A 14,840-nucleotide genomic window follows, 5' to 3' on the forward strand; every position below is an offset into this window, starting at 1 on the left:
CTCTTTGGGTCTAACTCGTTTCTCCTCAGATTGTCGTGTAATTGACGACTAAAAAAAAGATACATTCTCTATTCGAAGGTACAAAATTCATCAGATTCATATTAGACAATTTTTTGAGATGATGTTTTATTGGCAGTCAGCTTTTGTGGCACAACAGCTCCCAATTCACTCTCAATGTCAAAAAAAAACAACCCTTTTTTCTCCAACGTCAACATCAGTTGTAACATAAGTACCAATTTTTAGCTACTTTGTCTAAAAACCCCGGCACACACCTGACAGCTCACCTCGGAAGCATCCCAGGTATCAGCGCCACAGCCCGGTCGAGTGTACGAAGCACTGTCTGGGTCCGGCAGGAGTTGATTTATTTCTGGGCTAATAGAGCATAAGTAGATACTCAATCACTTCATGTCACTGGCACAGTTGTAGAAGCATTTGTTTAGCAATGTACCTCCGCTGCTTAAGTGCCCTGAGTAACCTAATCTTCTGCTTCTGAGGAAATGAACAAGGCGACAAGGGGGCAACAAAAAGCCACCGCAAATGTCCCCAAAATAAGTACCTTATGATGCAGGATGCAAACGGCTATAAGTGGACAGAAAAATGCGGAGAAGGGGGGGAAAAGAGTCTTGGCAGAGTTAGAAAGAGAGAGAGGGAGAGAGAGGCTGAGAGGAGGACCAGAGGAATTTGGAGAGGTGGATGAGAATGTTAATCTGAGGAAAGGCGGTGTAGAGAGAAAAGCTCTTTTCCTCTCTAAGCCCCACGCCCTCACTTCCTGTCCCAGCTGTCAATCAGAGCAGCTGAAGTGCATCAGACAAAAGAGCCTCCCCCCCCAACAGGCAGTCCAAAACACAGCCGCAAACACCAGCACCATCCGACCAATTAGCTGCTCCGGGAAAAAGATGGCAAAACCGCGCGTGTGTGTGTGTGTGTGTGTGTGTGTGTGTGTGTGTGTGTGTGTGTGTGTGTGTGTGTGTGTGTGTGTGTGTGTGTGTGTGTGTGCGAGTTATGCAGGGTGGAGGGTTTTGAGCCCTCCTCTGTGAGTTTGTCATGTTCATCAGGGGCCGCTAATTAGGAATCCGTCCACCTCTGGTCTCTGTCCGTCTCACGGCGATTCACACAGGATCCGTGCCCGGCCTCCGCCCTCACACCGAACGGCTCGTTTCTGGAGTCTCACTGTGGCGCTAATAGTGTGGCCAATTAGTGCCAGAGTCCGAGTTGGCAGCGCCGCTAACTCACTGGTGGTCCCACTGAGGGACAGAATGGCTCCCCTGAAAAGGTACAAGTCCACAAAGAACGGCCTGACAAAGACGTGTGTGTACAGGCTGCTTGTCACAGCGGCGCACACGGGAGTGTGTGTGTGTGTGTGTGTGTGTGTGTGTGTGTGTGTGCGTGTGTCTCATTGGAATTCAGCAATGGGAGCCCTCAATAAAGAGTTAAGCTGTAGAAGTTGTTACACATTATGATCGGAAAAAGTGCTTTTGAAGATGGCTGAATGGATAAAAATGGTGCCACTCAGCTCTGCAGGTACTGCAGTCAAACACACATTCAGTGTGTGAGCCTGACACCAAGCACGGCTAATTTGCACATCCAGTCTGCAGCATGGTTTTACTCCTCACAATAAAAATACTTGCGAAGCACTTTTCAAAACAAATTTGCACAATATAAAAGGGCTTCATCTGAAGATTTCTACTGCCAAAGGAAAATAAGAGGAAAAGTTTCGAGGAACAGATCTAACAAATCATTCAGATAACCCTCCTCCCATGTTGCTAAGTGATCCGGTGCGTGTTCCTCCATCCCAAAGCAGCCTGTTTACAAGTCTTTATTTTCCCTCTTCAGAAGTCCTTTCTCTGAATTAATATTAATTTAATCAACATGAAGTGTAATCAAATAATCCCTTCATTGCATTCATTCACACAGATGGGCTGAAGAACACAAGCAGAGCGCAAAACATATCAACTCTGAAAACACTTTTACTTACTTACCTTGAGACCAATTAAGAACTGTACAGAGTTTCTGTTTTTATTTCCATTTTTAAAATGCAGAAAAATCACAAAATACTACAAGGACAGGAAAATGTCAGTCATCAAACTTACTTTGGTTCACACGCCGTTCATTTAGATGTAGAGTGGACTGGAACAGCAAAATAACCTCAAATTCATAAGAAGGTAAGCAAATTTAAAACATACTATGGGAGCAAAGCTTCTGTCCCTGTATAAAATTGTGGCTAGCAAAATACACAATATATTAAAAAAAACACTGATATTCGATGAAGTGAACAGACAGCTTTGAGATATCAATATCGTCACGTCTGATAGTAATATCTAAAGACAGCCTGATTCCACGGCTCATTTCTGGGGTCACCGCAGTACGTCTTGTGATCTGTATGTTTAATTTGACAACTCACACACAGGATCAACTCAAGAACTCAGACTCAAGAAATGTAAACCGAACTGCAACTGAAATGTGAAATGTGATGACAATAAAAGATTGAAAGAAAACTTGGACTGGTTCTTTGAGTGAAATCTTGTGGAACACACACATTTATGGTACATTATAGACATTGAGAACGTTGGCCATATTTCACTATATCTTCTAATTCATGAAACTTTGACATTTGAGAAGATATTTGAAATTTTACTTGATATCTGTTACAGAATTTTGTTCAAGCTTACCGTACCCTGTTGTGACATAATATTAGCAATAGCAACAATAAAGTGATTTTGATAGCTCAGTTTATACATTAAATTCAGCTCAGTGTGCTGTAAAGTCATCGATAAATCAAAGTGGTTCAATCTAATGATTATGAGCACAGATGTATGAGGACTGAGCATAAAGTTTTATAGAGCAGTTTTTGTCACATCTGTTGATCTTTACACAGGTCATTGACAAATGACAGTATCATTTTTTAATCAGTGTCAAAGAAATCAAAGTAAGCGTAAAAGGCATTCATTGTCTGTTATGATAATACATTTACTAATAATACCTTTCATTTATCACCGGCTTATCTTTTCTTTTGTTTTAATTGCAACGAACAACAAGCCAACATTTTTTGGTGCAAATTCGGGCAATGGACCAAGAGAATATGGTTTGCCTGCATAAATATTCTATCACACAGACAAATTAATTTTCTTTGATAAAAGCAAGCTTACTTATTTTTTTACTTTATTTTTCCCGCATGATTAATTCCCCTTTTCAAAAGTTATAACTACAACGTTCCTACTTGGGCAGTTAATTAAACTCAAGATCCATGTTTCCCCTCAGATATTCACGTACCGGCTGTTACTGTGTAGCTACGTCTGTATGGATGACACGATGCTCCAGATGTGGAGCGATCAATCCTGACTCTTTCTTTGGGATACATTCCCATTTGTTATCAAAATGGTCAATAAAATACTGCATGAAATTTTTAACACATCTGTGCATTTGCTGCTGGATGTCGATGGCGTCACAGTGAAGATAAGAACTGGGTTGTTCCCACCTTCCACATGTTGTCCTGACCTGCGCTCAACCATTTGTAGTAAAGTCTAGTTAAGGCTATATGTAAATAAAGACTCATTTTACAGCATAGCAGTACAAAATAGGAGTACGTCGTGGTATATTATTTACTTTCCTTATTCATGACTGACATTAAATCAACAGTCTAAACATAGCTCAGCTTTGCTTCAGGTAATGTCGCAGCTGCCACAAAACAGCAGAGAGTCTGGAAAACGTCAAACAAGAACATCGTCAAAACACGTTAAGCAGACGATACCTTGCTTGAAGAATTAAATTAACTTAAAACTTGAATGCACTTAAATGTCAAAACATTAATTTACAGAGTAACAAATACAGAGTGGTACAAATACAACTTATCAAATTCTTTAAAGCAGATGGCATCTGACCCTGCCACAAATCTCAACGTGGTCCTGGGGCCAATTTCATCCAATCCCCTAATGCACTGATGTAAAAAAACACAAACGGTTCCTCTGCTGAAGTGGCAGGAGAGACGGTGATCAGTTTTAACACCTTTCTTCTTGTTGGTTAGAGTTTCTGCATTCCTGCATGCGAAGGAAGAACAACCCAGGCATTGGTCCCGCCACTTCTGAAATGTTATCCAGAGCATATTGTTGCTGGATCATTTTCTTATGGGCTGCTTGAAGGAGCACATAGCTCGTAAGTTCCCTCGCACCGAATGGATGAAAAGGCAAGACTTTGTTGTTTTTTTATTTAGTCCCAACTTAATAAATTGCAGAAATGATTGTACAACATGATCCTGCTTAATTCTCTGAATTTTCTCCTCAGCAATACCTCAACCCTTCAGAAATGGGAGGAGAGTATTTGAACATGTAGCATCTAACCCTAACCCTGTAAAAATGAATTGCCCCAACAGAAAAACACAAAGGTCAGACATATGTACCTTCACTAGTAGAATTGCTTTAAATATGTAAAAAACTTTAAATGAGTATTACATTCTCGCAATTATGAGATAAACATCTCATTGATTCGGAAAAAAAAACAGACAATTTTCTATTTTTTCAGTCACACTTGCAGAAACAAACTGCTATGAATCGTACCTCTCACTAGAGGGAGCCACTTCTGATCGTCCTCTCCTAAAGCTACAAAACAGCTTTTTGTCAACAGACTCCAAACACAACAGGGTGGGTTTTGTGCTTTGTGTGTGTGTGTGTGTGTGTGTGTGTGTGTGTGTGTGCATGTGAGTATGTGTGTGTGTGTGGCAGCTGGAAAAAAAAAATCTCAGCTTGACACAGATAACAGATGCAAACACACATCATGTTAAAATCAAACACCCTGGAAACATTTCCACAGGAGCTCAGGCGGACCTGCTTTCTTCTTTTGCATGTCAATGGTCATAGATAGCAGACACAGACGCATACACACACACGCACACACACACACACACACACACACACACACATAATTGGTTACGTAGGGAGCAGAGCCAACTTGCACCTCTCGTTGCCGTGGTAACCGGAGAGACTGATTTTTCTAGAAGCACTTACTCACATCCCGGCTGTTATTCACTTGTTTGTTCATTCATTCCTCCTTTTAGCCTCCCTTTATACAACGCTCTCTTCCTGTCCCTCGCTCTCTCTCTGGGTGCTTTTCAACCCATTTCCATTCCCACCTCTCCTCCAATAAGATGCCCTCTTGGCATGCATATGCAAATGAGGCAGACTTGAAACCAATTAAGGAGAATTGAATAACGAAAGGCATTGTGTCCTCGGTGGTTGGACACAAAGATAGCAGCACAGACCCACCGAAGCAGCGTCTGAGCGACAATAACGTCTGTGCCGTTCACTGGGATTAGCACTGCACATGGAGGATGGCGTTCTCGTCCTGCAGTGTGGCTGAAATCACAGTGATCTTCGTTTATCCGCCGCTCTTCAATCAAAACCGAGGGGACAGATTCAATAAGTTGACTCTTCGCTCAGTTCTCACGCGCTCCTTCGATTCCTCCTCTCATTTCACTTCCCATCCTTTGCCTCTTCTCCACCACTTCCCCCCTTGTTGCCCCCGCGGCTCTCTCAAGGGTGTATCAGGTTATCATTGGTCGACAGCGCAGGAAACAGGAAGTACATAGTGCTCCATAGACAAAACTCTGGAGATGCTAGATGAACAAACAGAGTCTCTCTCTGAGTCTCCCCTTCTCTCCCTCTCTCTCTCTCTCTCTCACACACACACACACACACACACACACACACACACACACACGATAATACAGTCAGAACAAGAAGTCAAGTTATCATGAAAATCCTGTTTCATTTTCGACGAGCCTTCAAACTCATTTCAATAATTCAGCCAGTAACTGTGATTAAAACCCAAAACCAATATCTCTACAATGCAGTGCCTCAAGTACAGTACAGACAGTTCCTTCTTGCTCTTTGATGTTCTAATGTCAGCAGACACATGAGGAGTTAACAGAAAACCAAATGCACTGATTGCATCTGAATTGCTTTATTTCAGATTGGTCGAAACTTCAGTGAATGAAAAGACTAGAAAGTAAATTAGGCACAAAAATGCATGTTGGCGTAAAGGAAGCAATGGTGTAGAAGCTAAAGAGTAAAATGTAAACCAAACCATGTGGGCAGAGGAGCAGAGGGATGGCTCCGATCTCTCGTGTCAGCTTTCTGTCAGAGAGCGAGAAAGAGAGACAGCAACTGCGAAAGAGAAGAAAAACAAGGAGGCAGGAAGCTCTGATAGCCCTGTGTCAGCGTCCAGTCAGACCTCCAGACCGAGGCGACGCGGGGCTGTCAATGGATGGACGCCAGCAAGGTCAACAGAGTTAACCTTCAGCTATACACAGCGATTTACTACACACTAAATACACTCTGCATATACAGGCGTAAAACCTACAGACACACATAAAGCATGTTAAGTTCAGGGGACGCCAAGGCACAGCCAGCGCGGCATGCAGGGTACTAAATAGCAGTAGTGATGATGGATCCAGAGAGAGACACATTCAGACAGACTGGCACACACACACACACACACACACACACAGTCTCGGGAGTGTAATTATGATGTAAGTTAAAGTACGTGTGCCTGGTGAGCGAAGCAGTCCCTCTGCATACCATTCAAACCCACAGTTTGTTCACTACTGCGGCCCCGAGAGGCCAGTGCGTTACAAATGAACTAAATAATGGGAATAGGCATGGAAAAAGTAAATGAACAAAACATCTTCACTGTTTCAAAAGTCACATTTTGAATGTCAAAACCTTGATTTGCAGAGCCAAGCTGCAGGGTTGAACAATGCCACCAAATAGAGGGAATATTGGAAAATTCACTCACTGGAGTGTTCACCCCACTCACTTTTTTTCTGTGGTGATTGTAATGGCTTCACTTTTACCAATTCACGAACACAAATTGAAATAAGTGGTCATTTAGAATGGCCACAAACACACTGCACACCCAGCTATTAGTTAGTTTGGGTCTGTACTGCAGAGTTGCTCATTGTGGGGGGGGGGGGGGGGGGTCACATTGAATCTGGCTTTTGACTTTACCTGTATCACAGCCAGTGTAACAAAACACAGTGCATAATGCAAAAGAGGCTGGAGGAGCAGCCAGTGGGGACTGAAAAAATTCACTTTTAAAAATGACCGCATGTCATATAAACCCAAATAATGTGTCCACACGATCTCACTTTCAATAAGCGATTTTTACTTCAGTACAGCTGGAGTTAATGAGTCCATCATCAATTAAAGTGACCCACAGTTCTGACAGCTCAGCTAAAATGACAGTAATTAAGCAAAAATACAGTGATGTGCACATTATTAACAGAATCCAATGGAAAGAGAGAAATAAATGACACATAAGATACTTTTTGTTATTTGTTACATTTGAAGCTGTAAAATATAATTTGTTTTCACTTACTTTCTCAACGCTGCATTTCACCAAACGTTTTGCCACTGAGCATTTAAAGTCCTGTCACGCAAAAGACTTCTCCTGGAAAGTCTAATCGTGTGATCTGCCATACTGTAGGTGTTTCCCTCTTGTTATGGGCAACACTGAGCTCGTTCCACACCGGCAGACAAACCTTGTCAAGTGTGAACAAAGGTGACATTTCTGTTTTATCGCAGCTGCATCCAAACTGCAGTTATTGATTTTGCTATGATAATATTTTTTAAGATGTCGCTTAGCTTATACTTTTGGTAAGCTTTTATTAAATTAGTTGTCTGCTCAGTCAGCTGTGTTAATGAACAGTGTACAGTCACCAGTGAGAGCTTTTTCATAGGATATTAGTCTGTATAAATCGCTTTAAAACCCTGCATTTGGTTGTTCTGATTGAATTTCTGGTACATTTATAATTCGATTTTTTAGCAAGCATTTTGTTTTCGCTCATATCTGTTGATGTTTTTGCTTAATTCACATGGGAAATTAGATCTCTACCCTTAAACACTGAAACTTCTCGCTGCAGGTGTTCGAATAATACAAACGGATAAAAGGTATTTTATTTTTTGATATGTGCCATGGTTTTTAACAGTGTGGTAACCTCTAAAGAAGAGACGGGTGATGGCAGAATCTTAAACAGATGATAGTTAAGCAGCAACAAGGAGCCTGCTGGGAATTCAGAGTGGCAGGTGACGGACAGGCTTGTTTAAGACCTGAGCATCCCTGACCTCAGCCATCAATCAAAACACTGCTCTTCAGAGTCGAAACACATACCTCTTTCAGATTTAACATGACTGCAGCAGGAGAGATAAATAGAGCTTCCTCCCGAGTTTTACTTGAAACTCTGGTGATGCATTATTTCTTCTGATGCTTTGTCTTCACCCCCTTAACTGTCAGTCAAACACATCTGTATCCAGCCGAAGGGTGAAATCGATGACCTCCCGCTTGACCCCGGAGGCTCGGGAGCGACTGTCGGGCCACGCGTCGCGGTAATAGCCAGCTTTCAATTCCATCTGCAAAGAAGTTGTGTGACAGTCCTCAAAGATTTAGGAGGTAATTTAAGGATTGGGGCTGACGGCCATATAGCGCTGCTCTCGACAGGGAGAGCTGCTGTTATTGATGCAAACGGCGGAGATGAGATGAGAATTCCTGACTCAACGAGCCTCAAAGCTCACAGGAATGTTAAAAGCAAAAGGCGAACAGTCAGAACATGTCACTCAACAAGACGTATAAGGCATCAACTTCACAATAAGATACTCAGAGTTGGGTCGGAGTTTATTGATTTAATTTTAGCTAACTTGGAACTTGGTGGCATATAAACAGGGTGCGATTTACTGGAAAAGGGGCAGGATATGTCCCTCTGTTGCTTTATGTACACTGAACAAAAACATAAGTTCAACACTTTTGGTTTGGCTCCCTCTTTCATGAGATGAACTTTGTCTGACTTTATATATGTACACAAAAGGCCACCAGTTCTTGCATTGCCAGCAGACATGTCACCTATTGAGCATGTTTGGGATGCACTAGACCAGAGTTCCTGCCAGTATCCAGCCATTGAAGAGGAGTGGACCAACATTCTGCAGGTCACGATCCACAACCTGATCAGCTCTATGCCAAGGAGATGTGGTCACACCAGACACTGACCAGACTCAACGGACAGGACAGAAAGAGGCTTGCTGGAAGCTTTAATAGAGAATGTTCCAGCTTTAATACTCTTACACCTTCAGCCTCTGTGGTTTCATCTCAAAAAAGTTTCCCTGCGTATAAAAAACAATCTTCAGAAGATGCGTGTCAACTCATTAAAAAATTACAGACAAACATAACAAGTGACTCAAAGGACAAACACACTTTTATAGAAGTTGAAAACTTGCCAGGTTGGAAATTGAGCCAATGAATTCAGCTGACGTCGGCCCAACAGACGGACCACCACGTTCTCACCATCATTGATGTCTGCGGTTTATATAATCTGAACGAAGTTGATTAATTTGAAAAGGTTTTAAATGAGGTGCTCATTTGCTTTTGTTTCCTGGAAACGATTCATTTATTTCACCTGTACAGGCACACCAAGGTAACAAGAGGATTGTGCCAGACATTGGTGTGTCACCCCTCTTCCTCTCTCTCTCTCTCTCTCTCTCTGATTGATTATTGTCCACCTGTGGGGTCCGAGGAGGCCATCGCCATTGGCGATCACAGCCTGGAGCCAGACAATCAGTTTCCAGCCCCCAAACAAAAGAGCGCAGTGGGAGTCAAAGGGGCTGCTCTTTTGTCTTCAGCTTCTTGATGATATTGATTCGTTGAAAATGAAAGATTGCTGGGGTTTGTAGATTTAATACATTTTGGGTGTCCTTTACAATTTGCACCTCATAGGTTGTCTTCTGTTACAAACAGCAGTTCATTGACTGGTGTCCCACTTGAATTTTGCATTTTCTTAGATTTCCAATTTAGGGGTTTTCTTTTGTTCTTTCTTTCTTTGAAAGTGTCAGGTTTTATTATTATTTTTGTGCACTTGGCACAACGGCTGTTTCTCTTCCTCCTCCACGTTGTATGTGAACCTTTTGTATGTATTTGTCCTTCGGATTTGTGCACTTCATTCAAAGTTATTTAATATTTGTTTTGTCTAACTGAAAGATTTGTGTTGGTCCCTGTTTTTACAAAGCGAACATACCAAGGATATTTTAAGTTTTACTTCAATTTCAATCTGGGAGCATATTTTGACTCTGGAAACAAATTTGTTTTGCACCCCTGATGTGGCTGAAGTGAAGTTTTTAGCAAACGGAAATGTCTGCGTTGCTAAACAGCTACAGCACGCCATGTCCTTTATTCAAAGTTTTGTCCCTCAATGTAACTCAGCTGCACTTCCTGTGGTTTTCACAGTCTGCGTTCCCAGTATATCCAGTTACTAGTATTCTGGTGTGATTCTGTTCAATCAATTTATTCATTTCTATTTTTTCCGTTGTCCAGGGTCTCCACTTTCAGCCTCAATTTGCATGTCTCATGTCACGCCTGTCTCTTGTATGCCTCATATGGATCACTGCAGCATTCCTGGTTATTTTTTGGGGTTCTAGTTTCAGGATTTATTTTCATGGTTTTTCACATGTATTTTTGCTTTTAGACTTTGTGTCATGTTGTGGCTTGCTGTGCTTTCCACAAACTCTCTTCTTGTGTCAGGTACTTGCCTGACGGGTCCTGTGTCCTCCTCCCCGGGAATGTGTCCGAAGTCATATCAGTTACTGGTTTGTCTCACTATGAGTGTGTCAGTGTGTCCTCCACAGTACTGCGACTTTTTAAGCTTTATTTGTCACTGTCATAGAAAATATAACAACGAAATTCTGAGGGTGAAAAAAAAAAGTTCTGCATTTGACAGCTGGCGTTGGTTTATAAATTCTTTAAATTGGTTTTTAAGGAACTTTCAAGCATCTATTCACATTGAATTGTCCCTGGTACATTGGTGCATGCCAGGTAATCTTGAAGAGACAGACAGTGGTGTCGTATTGCACCTGATCTGCCCATAAAAATACGAACAGCAAGTGCTGCCCTTCATGGACTAATGGCATGCAGTGTTATCTGTCTCCGATAAAGGTGCGGGTTGAAATCTCGCATGGCTCTGCAAGGTGAGCGCTGTTCTTCGGTGTGGACAGAGTTCTTTGTTAGGCCCGGCAAAACAGAATGCTGCAAGTGCAACAAGACATAATTTAAAATTTCATGGTGTAAAACATGATGACAGCTACAGGTTCATGGACTGTGAGTAACAACTGAGAAGCCTATTTTAATTTCAGTCTTTAGTTAAAAAATATTAGTTTCCTGTATAACTGAATTTTCTATGCACACAGAGAAAGCATAATTTGAATTTTTTTTAAGTTATAATTTATTTTTGATCAAACTTTGAGCATTAAAAGAGTTTCAAGATCAGGCTAACAGTGATTTTTCTTTAAATAAAATATCTGGTCACTCTTCAGAAAGCTCAAGTCAGTGCCTGTCTGGCACAAACCTGCATTATTTTTTTTATTTATTTTGAAAACAGAAGCATATCTGCTGAAGTCTACATTATATTTTCATGATCCTCACTGCTTCTTATAGTTAGTAGATCAGCTTTCTCACGTATATCACAGATACAAAAATCCCCAAATTTTCTCAGAGCCCTCCCTCCCTGCCGTGCTTGCTAAAGATGCATATATCACAGTTCACGATTCTGTCTTATCTGTATCTGCAGTTTAAATTTGAATTTTTATGATGTCTCTCGTATCAGACTCCTTGGCTTCCGCTCCTGGTGTCTGATCGCTGCTCCCTGTCCTGATGTGTTTCATCTGTGCCTGAGTGTGTGATTGTCTTCACCTGGTGACAGCAGTATATACTGGGTTTGAGTTGTGTCTTCATCCATTTGTCTGTGTTCTGCCATATTCCCTGGATTTCTGGGTCTCGCTGTGCGCCCTTCTTTTTTTTTTTCTCTTCAATATAAAGAAGCGCTTGTCTTGACACCTGCTCGCCCTGGTTTTTTTGAGTCCTTCCTCCAACAGTGCCTCCACAGTGTTTATGAACAAGACACTCTGTCACACTGCCTCTAATGTTTAACTGTCTGATGTAAACCATTTTACCTAAATGTCTACAAAAATTAATTTTCAGTTGGTGCTCTGAGTGAAATCTTTTTATTACCAACTGTTAGTCATGGCTGACAGTTCTGAGACTGACATGGAAAATTAACAGCTGTGGCTCAGTTGTGGAACAAACTGTCTCTCGGTTGGATATGTTGCCAGTCTGATCCCCCCTTATGTTCGTATCGTGCATTTTCCTTGAGCAAGACACCGAATCCCAAACTGCTCCCAATACATGGACTGGAACGATTGTATGTGACGATGTAACGCTGTAAAATACCTTGGTGGCTGCTATATCAGTGGAAAAATGCTGTATAAATGAATTTAGTTTAACATTGTAGGCCTGAAGACCAACTAATTGTGCAACGTAATACATACAGTAAAAACCACAAAGCCAAACAAGGCACTGCAATCAGCCAATTTATGTACATCAGTTACCTTTTCAGAAGTTTAACAGGTGTCCCAACATTTTTTATGTATGTAAGTATGTCCCTTTTCAGTTTTCCCACTGACAGATTACATGGGGACAATATCACTTTACAGGTAAAGTAGATAATTCCTACAGTTTTCTTTAATTTTTCTGCATTTATGGAGTCAATGTGAATGATTTGAAGGTTTTACAAGAATTTATTCTTTTTTTTTGTGTAAATGATGAAAATCCTTCTTTGGCACTGTGACGTAGTGTGCCATATGCCATGTGTTTGTTTAGCCTTTTTGCACCTGTGGTTTAGTCATCCTAATTACATCCAGGGATGGCTCTCTTTCCCCGTGTCTGTAGAAATGACAGTTAAGGGTTTAATTAGTTCTCCGTGACCCTCATCAGAACCAGTCTACCTCAATATCCTTTGTCTCAATCAAAGGAAACAATAAGCACATGCAGGTGCACATAAATGGCCCCTCTGCTGGAGGGCCCGTGCTTTTATGCCCAGATACACACATGCATGCGTGTAGTCATCGGGGGCTGAGGTTCCCTTAGGATTAGTCAATTATTAAACGGGAACGCCTCTAAGAAAGAATGGTATTGATTGATTATCACTATTGGTTTAATAATTTAAGTGTTTTAGTAGCAGAGATATGGAAGCACATGAGCAAATGAACAGCCGGGGACAGCAGTGGAGCTAGACGAGGAGGAGGAGGAGGAGGTAAAGAGAGAAGACATCTTGAAGAAGAAGAAAAAGCAATAGCAGCATGAGACATGAGAAACAAGCACTAAGTGGTGATGAGCTCCAGGATACTATAAGAAACCCCTCGAACAAAAATAGTCAACGGTGAAAACAAAATCCACAATGGCATTTTTTTTCTCGCTCATCTTCCTTTCACATCTTTTCACATCCACTGGTGCAGCTGCAGTTCATGAGCACACACCTTCCTGAGACACTGCAAAGATCTGTCAGTTTTCTGAACGAAAAGAACATGATTGGATAACTTACTACTTACAGTAGTAAGTTACATCATGGTAAGTTACCATGTACATCAGAGACTTAAACAAGCCATACAGCTCGGCCGAAGACTGAACCTGCTTATTTACTTACTTACTATCACAAAAAATTGTGCAAGATTGTGATTGTATGAAATAGAGTCGGGTCTAACCCTGTAACGTGGGTAACCCTATAACCTTAGTGTTTGTGCTCAATACATAAAACAACAGTAGATTGCATTAAAAAAAGACTCAACAACCATATCACACTGCTTTTAATAGTCGCTTTGATTGCAGAATTTCTGGGAATATATATTCAGATGTCTGGCAGTCAGCTGGGGATAAAAAGTGAGTGACAGATGAGAACATGCAGTGGATTCCCGTGGATCATCGTGGAGGCCAGCAGCAGGTATGCTCACTTCTGCCTCTCTCATCATTATTGTTAGCGATGCCAAGAAAAAAAGAGAGACGATAATGTACCTGTCTACATTTTAATCGCATAATTACTGCATGCTGTAACTGGCTAGATTATGCTGCTGCCATCTTTGTCAATCACTGGGAGCTTGAAATATTGCCATCTGTTCGTTGCTGTGAATGGCTGATGAGTGAAATGGGTGGTGGTATGGTGTGAGTGTGTTTGAGCTGGGGCGGGGGCATTTAGACTATTACAGTTCTACTTAAAGGACGATGATCAGGAATTTCGTTATTTAATGAGATTTGCACCCCATTTTTCAAATGTTGGTGGTCATGGAGCCCTGAAACTCAATAGATGCAGTTTTTTTGTCAGAAAAATATAATTATTTGAGTGGAGGACATCAAGGACGTGATTCGTTGCCTTTTAAACCTTGTATGTATTTAAACTCACACAGCATAGGGCCATTTCAGAAAACCAAACAAAGAGAAAGTGAGATAAAGGAAGTCTAACAACTGGCTCCTGATAGTGTGTAACTGACCTGACGACCCACACTAATCCCAACACCCCCTGGTGGACGTGGGGATAAGGATCAAATATACTTGGAGCTAAATGTGCATATAGATACTGAGAGAGCCTTTTATCCATCTCCTGCGCTTATTGAAAGTATACTTACCCTAAGGAGTTTGTGGATGTGGAGTAGTACCACTGATGGCCTGTGGGCGCAGTGTTGAGCAGTATAGCTCATGTGCAAAAGGCAAAAGAAGCAAAGTAGACAACAGATCACAAATGACAACAGAAATGACAGATCGCTTTGAGGAAATTCATGTACCTCGTCTGGGTATCACAACAAAGAAGCTATGAAAACTGGAGGGAGGGCCACTGATCTCTATCGTCATCACACTTCTCTAAATTGCATTGCGGTAGTTTGTGTGAGCTGAGTGAGACTGCTGCACATCGGAGCATGTTATACAGTAGACACTTGTTGGAGTATTTTACTGTGAAGTTTCAAGTTCAGCTGGTAACCATTTTTTAG

The 14,840-nt window shown here is 41.5% G+C and overlaps 1 protein-coding gene across 1 annotated transcript in view; it reads left to right on the forward strand.

Moving 5' to 3' along the window:
- The window catches only part of agtpbp1 (ATP/GTP binding carboxypeptidase 1), a 42,001-nt gene extending 28,906 nt beyond the window's left edge, over positions 1–13,095 (forward strand). Inside the window, exon 30 of the mRNA XM_030104751.1 lies at positions 13,084–13,095. The gene's annotated coding sequence lies outside the window, so the exon portion shown is untranslated. The remainder of the gene's footprint in view (positions 1–13,083) is intronic.
- The last annotated feature ends 1,745 nt before the right edge of the window (positions 13,096–14,840 follow it).

This window comes from Salarias fasciatus, chromosome 12 (genome assembly GCF_902148845.1).
Source record: "Salarias fasciatus chromosome 12, fSalaFa1.1, whole genome shotgun sequence".
NCBI lineage: Eukaryota > Metazoa > Chordata > Actinopteri > Blenniiformes > Blenniidae > Salarias > Salarias fasciatus.